At 32.0% G+C, this 7,149-nt stretch overlaps 1 long non-coding RNA gene across 2 annotated transcripts; it reads left to right on the top strand.

The window, feature by feature from the left end:
- LOC104760896 lies at positions 1,231–3,124 on the top strand. Of its 2 annotated transcripts, none has more exons than XR_763047.2 (4): positions 1,231–1,697; positions 1,936–2,414; positions 2,569–2,666; positions 2,785–3,124. It is a non-coding gene; the product is annotated as an uncharacterized LOC104760896 (long non-coding RNA). The 2 variants fall into 2 exon arrangements; XR_763046.2 differs by having other exon boundaries at positions 1,240–1,697; positions 2,279–2,414.

Here is a 7,149-nt window from a genome sequence, read left to right as displayed (position 1 = left end):
TTTGTTTAGTAACGTGGGGTTTGAGTTTGGCATGGTTTTTCTTTTTTTTCTTTGGGCTGGTGATGTGATGTCATTATTTGTATAACTTTTATATGTGAACTCTCTAATGTATAGACAAGAATAAATACAAAATAGGTACGTGTAGTTTTAGAAAAAAAGTATGACGAAAATCAAACCGATCTTTATTAAAAATTCGAGACGACTCTATCCTAAATTTTATTAAACAACAGAACTTATTGACCTAAAAAAAAGTACGAATCCAAATCTGATTTTGTCGTACAAAAGTGTCACATAAACAAACGAAAGTATAGGCATGTGGATTTTAAAACAACAAAAATAGAACAAAACTCAAATCAAATTTCTTCTCAACATTCTGATCAAATTAGTACAAAGTTCCATTAATGATTATATCTTTTATTTAATCATCAAGTCTTCTAGAAGTAGTTTTGGTTAAGAATCTGAGAGTAAATATTTTTCTTTGATTATCGGAAAATCATATAAGGATTCTAAACTTATGTTAGGAAATACCTAATCTCTAATTTCATAGTGATTTACCAATAAAAATGTATAAATACAAAGGAAGAAAAACTATTGTAAGATTCTTTGAAACATGAAATGGGTCTATATTTAATTTGAAACTGTGTGGTTACAAAAAACTATGCTTAATTTTTTTTTCCTCTTAAGTAAAATTAAATGTCATGAAGATATTTTATGATGAAGCTCAAACTAAAAGATATTAGTAGAAAGTGATATGATTGGTCCATCAGTCTAGAAATGAAACTAGTTAGAATTGGGTATAGCGCAATGTCTTGTCTCCCTCTCACTGTAATTATCAACCCGAAATCGACTTGAAAATTATGTATACCTTTCCTTTCTCTTTTCCCCTTTTTTCCTTCTTCTTCCCACTCCACTCCTTATAACTAGTGATATTACTTACGTGGAAAAATGATCATCATGACCATCGAAAACAATATTACGTATACACTAGTAAATTTGTATCATATAGTTACATTTTTTTGCTACAAACAAATTAGTAACAAATAATATCTACAAACTGTTACAAATTAGTGATAAAATTTAAATTAATAAATATTGTAACTAATTAGTTACTTAGTGTAGCTATATAATGACAAATAGTAACATATATAATTTGTAGCAAAAATGCTATATATTTTCTGACATAAAATATTGTAACATCTAGCAAATTCATAGCAAAAATGACTTTAGAAACTAGAACCAACACTTAGGAAAAAAAATGTAACATTTCCCTTTGTTATATTCTTTGGACTTTGGAGACGGAAAAAAAAAAGTTTCGACCCGAAAAAAAAAACTTCGCAATCTCTTCTCCTCTCTTCCACCGTTTCCCCCGCCGTAACCTACGATTCGCCTTAGCCACTCTACGTCATGGTCTTCTCATCTCTCCGGGCCGCCAACACTTCCTCCGGCCACAAAATCACCGTCGGAAGCTTCCTCGACGATTAATACAACCGCATCGACATCCTCTCTTTCGATTCCGATTCGATGACCGTGAAGCCTCTCTCGAATCTCTCCTTCGAGCATCCTTATCCTCCAACGAAGCTAATGTGCAATCCTTCTTCTCTCCGTCGTCCTTCATCCGGAGATCTACTCGATTCTTCTACCATTGAGCATTGAGTCTATCTCGGTTCTCAACAATAGCAAAACGAGCCTACTCTTCAGTGAGTTCTCTTATGTGTCTCTTGTCTATATTTCTCCTTTTTATGTCTCTTACCGACCTAGAACCTGAGTAGATATAACCTGTGAGATTCTTATGTCGTTTATGTCTGGAATGTGCTTGTGGCTAGTGAATGCTATTTGATATATCCGGTCATCTTTGTAGAAGAAATTGTTTTTTAAGTGTTATGGTTTGATTTTTTCAGTTGTTGAGATATTTTGTTTTTTTGGTTGATATTTCAGCAAGACGACCACATTGAACTTTGATGCTTCTGGTCCTTTTGTGGTTTCAGAATCAATTCCTATCCCTTTTATCTCGATCTCCAATCTCATATTGAAATTGTTATCAAATCATGTGTTTCTAATAGCTGATAATCTGAATTCATTGGATGTTGGACCAGAACATTCATAATTGGTCCTTGTTGCAAATAGTGTATCTGATTTTAAACATTCATTTTTGGTCCTTGTTAAAATTTTCTTAGATTGGCAACTAAGAAAAATTTGCAGGTCTGCTAAACTATTGTAGTTTAGCTGTGCTTGTTTGTTTTTAGCTGCTATGTTGAAGAGATATTCACTTCTCTCTCAGGAACCACAGGAAGAGTCTAAGCCTCTCTCACATGCGTTAAGAGAAGACAGAACATCCCATGTGCGTTTATGAGCAGCTCCACCGTCCTAAAAGCTGGAATCAATCACAAAGTTATTAACTTTATAGTCTCTTATTTGTAATGTCCATTTTCTCTTCTAAACAGACCACTTTAAATTTCATTCGACCTATGAGTTCTACGACTCTCTACTCTTTCCATGTATATATATTTTTGCTGTTGTTTCCCCATTTGTGTTGTTTAACTGTGTTCTTACAAATGTTTTTGGGTGTAGGAAGTTGCTACTTTTGGGACTGTAAGTCGTCCTGTATTATGGTGAGGCTGAGTTTATCAATAAACTGGAGATGGTGAGTATTGATGGCTGCAAGAAAGGTAACTAACTTCTCTCAATGCGGTTTGATGTTCTTGATGTTTACTTGTTTAATTATTGGTCAAATTTCTATTGATATTGTTCTTATACTAGAGGCTAAATTTTTGAAAATTTATGCAGGTCAAGTTCAGTTTATTTCAGTTTCCATTGGGTGGTATTCACAGGCAACTCAAGTGCACATGGTAGAGTTGGTGCCATCGCTGCCGTTTGCTACTTCAATCCTTGAGTTCTTGACTACAGATGTTCTTGAGTTAGCTGGAAACGCTAGCAAATATCTGAAAGTGGAGAGTATAACTCCATAGCATTTGTAGTTGGTCACGAGAGGATGTGGGAATGATAAGTTTAAGACATGATTTTGTGTTTTTGTTTATGACTTGGTTTGATGGTTACATGTTCTCTTCTAGAGTTCATGTTTGTAGTTCACTTTGTATGTTTTATTAATCGAAAAAAATTTATAATTTATGATTTTTTTGTTGGATCTTTAGAAATCTATCAATTGATTATTGTTATAATAGGTGTACAATTTGTAACGTTTTGTAACCATTTGCTACTAATATGTTTGACGGCAATTGTCGCAAACTGGCGTAGATAACTGTATCAATTAGTGGCAAATGACGACAATTTCGGTTGTCTCTAATCTGTAGCAAGTTGCGACGAATTGCTATAAAGGGGTCAGTTTGTGACGGGTAAATCGTTACTAATTTTTTTTGTAACAAATCTGTAATAATTTATTTTTGGCTACGGAAAACAAGTTATTTCTATACAATTTTTGTAACTATACAACAAAATTTTACTAGTGTATATGTTTGTACATTTGATAGCCCATGTGTGGTTTTATTAAGATGAGAAGTTTTGATGACATAAATTTTAAAATTATTAACTATTGAAAGATAGTATGGATGTTTTCTGCAAGGATTTTTTAGTAAGTTCTAGTGACGAATTTTGGCATATTGATTTTCTAAAATATTTTTTTGAAATTATTTAATTCTCTAGACGACTATTAAAGTTTTCTGGTGACATAGAGACGTGACATAGTTCAAGCTAAAGAGAATAAGTTTCCGGTCACTGAAAATCGAATCCATGGAAAAATAATTTAAGGCTTTGTCCATTTGGTCACTGATTTAGTGATGAAAAGTGAAAGAGGTTAGTACAATAAATCATTTTTCCTGTTTTTATGTACAATATGTAGTTGGGAAGTGTCTTTAGGTCAAGTGGTTACAACACCACTTTTATGACCGATTCCACCGGAATTCGACTCTACTAAATTGCGTTACCCCTAATTATAGGGATTGACTATATGAATCGAGTATTGTCGACTCAATGATAACAAAAAAAATCAATATGCAACTAACAAAGCATAAATATTCATCTACTAATTAGTAAAAATTTAGATTTGCATATATATCATTTTCATATAAAAGTTTCAGTTATTTGACCACAATATATAATTCTTTAGAGTGTAATGAATTATATATTGTAATCACAAGGTGGTGGACAGGTGGTTCTAGCTTGGTGGAAGAGTTGTTTTGTTAGCCTAGGTCAGGGATTGATTCTCTCCAAACATTGCATTAGTCTCGGATTTTTCCGTAAGTCTGAAGATTTACCCTGAGTTATAAAAAAATTATACATTGTCCTACTCGTACCGTCAATTTTCACACATGAATCATGCATGCGTTATACGACTATATATAGTGCATGCGTAAGTCTATATAAAGATGTGTAAATAATAATAAAAAATTGTAAATACGAGCAGAAGAAAGTTGTGTAAATCGTGGGGGGAAACTAATCAAAGAGAAGTAGCTAGTGAACGAGAAGTACCAATTAGAGAAAGAGTTCGTAATTGTTCCCCATTATAAAGGAAACATATCTTCTCTCCTTTCGTTGCTTAATATCCTCTTTGGCTCTTCGTTTGCTTTTTTCGCACGTGCCTATTTTCTCTTACTACAATCTCCATCGTTGATCTCGATCAATGCACTACTTTTAACCTACACGTAACACATTTACACATGCATGGACATATGCCTAACCTATATCCCTCTCTATATTGTATACATCGTTTTGTTTGTGGTAAGAGCGTTGTCTACATCGTAATCTCCAATAGCAGCAAGCCATCGTTTTTTTCTTCCCCACTCGTTTTACTATTCAAAAAAAAAAAAAAAATCCTGATAAATAACTTATTGCTTTCTAATAACTTATGCTATCTATTGATTCATATTTTTTTGATAAATGTGTGAACTTTCATCAAATGAAAAGGTTTGAAAAAGTTACAAACTTACAATAGTCTTGAATACAAAGATTGTTCCTTGTTGCCAAAAAAAAATTAAAACAAGACAAAATATGTTAAAGGAAATATGAGTGGAAAACAATCTATTAATACTTTAGCCAAACTCTCATAAGGTATTTCAATTGCTCGCGTCTTTTCTTCACCATAACTGCATCACGAACCTGTTTGTTTAGGACCTTGAATAAAGCATGATTCTTAGTGGTAATGTTGTTGTGATACCGGTTGTTTTTCTCCTGCGCAGAGTCTCCCAAGAGTTCGAGCCTTCGAGGTGAGCAAGAGTCTTTATGTTGATTCATTTTGATTATTTGATAAGCTATATATGTGTTGATTCATGTTATTTAATATCACAAATAGATATGCTGAGAGCTACCTACGCAACTTGTGAAAGTATAGATATAATTTAGCTATAAACGAATGAAGATTTATTTTGGACTTTGGAGTCCACTATTATTATTGTGAAGACAAAGGCAAGCAAGATATTGTTTTCTATTTCCTTAATTTTTTTTCTTGGCAACTTATTTTCAAAGTTACTAGTATGTGATTTGGAGGATTTGAATCAAACCCAAAAAAAGTTGAGAACCGACATCTTTTTGTTTTTTTAATAATCAATTGAATCAAATAGAAAATGTTTTTGACATCAATTAAACATGGGAGCTTACTGCCAGTAACACAAACCATCTTTTAAAGTTACAAAAGTAACCAGATATCAACTAACAATAAAAGAACCCAACTGGTCACTTTTAGTACAGAAATCAACTAACAAGAGAGATTTTCCAACATATATAGTTTCAAACTTGAATAACACCAGATAATTAATATATATAATGGTCTAGAAACTTACAAAAAAAAAAGTTAATTACCGAACCCACATGCATAATCAAAAACAGATTTGTCGATTATATTCAGTTTAATCACGTAGTGCTCTCCTTCTTGAGTAAGTATTGCAAGCTTTTAGTTGCCTCACAAAATCAGCTTTCTTGATTATGGCCAACATCATAGTTTTCCATTGTCTCGAATAAAGCCTTCTATTCGGCACTCAGTTGATAATTAACATGAAAGTTATAAAAAAAAACCCATAATCTCAGTGTACGGGACAACAATTTTATCAAGTTCATATATATCCTCTCGATATTTAGTGTGTCCACTAAAGCCATGTTCTGGTCGAAGATTACAATGAATTCTCGTCTCCTATCTTCACATACCTCTTTTGCCAAAAAAAAAGAAAAAAAAAAACAAACAAACAAACAAAAAAAATCCTCACATACCCCTTGAAAACCATTTTCGCCGCCCTTAGATTGTATACAGTCAAAACTTTTATTTCAAAAGGAGTGTATTATTAATTAGATTTCAATCAATATAAAAGGTTTACAATATTACCAAACTCTTAGAATAAGCTTTTAGAAACAAAGATATGAAAAATGATCCATTTTAGCTAGATTTCTCCAATGATTAAGTATAAATTTCGATTAACTATAATATCAAAAAAGTGAATTATGAACCGAAAAAGTGAAAGTGAAACATTTCTTTCAAATAGATCATTATTTTCTAATGTTTCGTTGATATTTTATGTGAATTAGTTTCTCCTCCTATAAGTATTAGTTTGATTAATCACGACCATTTCATTTTCCCCGACATTTGAGTTTGATATATTTATCAGTATCTGCTTTTGTTGCATGCATCCATAGTCCCACTTGATTTAATTGCAATCAAAGCAAAAGACTTTTGTGCATAATAATTCACATTCATGTATCATGTATGTGTAAGTGACAATAATATAGTCTGTGACAGATTCTTTTTACATATTCAAATAAAATATTAATACAATCAGTTATGTCCAAACACAATAGTATATAAATTCGAAATACTATTACTAGAACTGTGATCGGTCGGCTATTAAATTAATTAAACGAATGTTTTCAAATTTAAGGAAATAGCATACGAGTAAATTGTGATTAACTAATAATAGTAGTGACTCAAACTTTTGCACAAAATTAATACTCTAAATTAATATTGGAATTTGTAAATATGATGGATAATAATATCCTTGATGGAGTATAAATGGAACCGAGTATAGTTTGACATTTCTCACTAGATATAGCACTTAATTCCTCTCCTTTGTTATTCACATCTCCGACATCTATCAATATACTACTTTTTAGACCCTAACATAATGCTATATAAAATTATGCTACATTCATTGA

The sequence above is a fragment of the Camelina sativa genome, chromosome 18 (assembly GCF_000633955.1).
Source record: "Camelina sativa cultivar DH55 chromosome 18, Cs, whole genome shotgun sequence".
NCBI classification, from domain to species: domain Eukaryota; kingdom Viridiplantae; phylum Streptophyta; class Magnoliopsida; order Brassicales; family Brassicaceae; genus Camelina; species Camelina sativa.
This window is presented reverse-complemented; position numbering and strand designations above follow the sequence as displayed.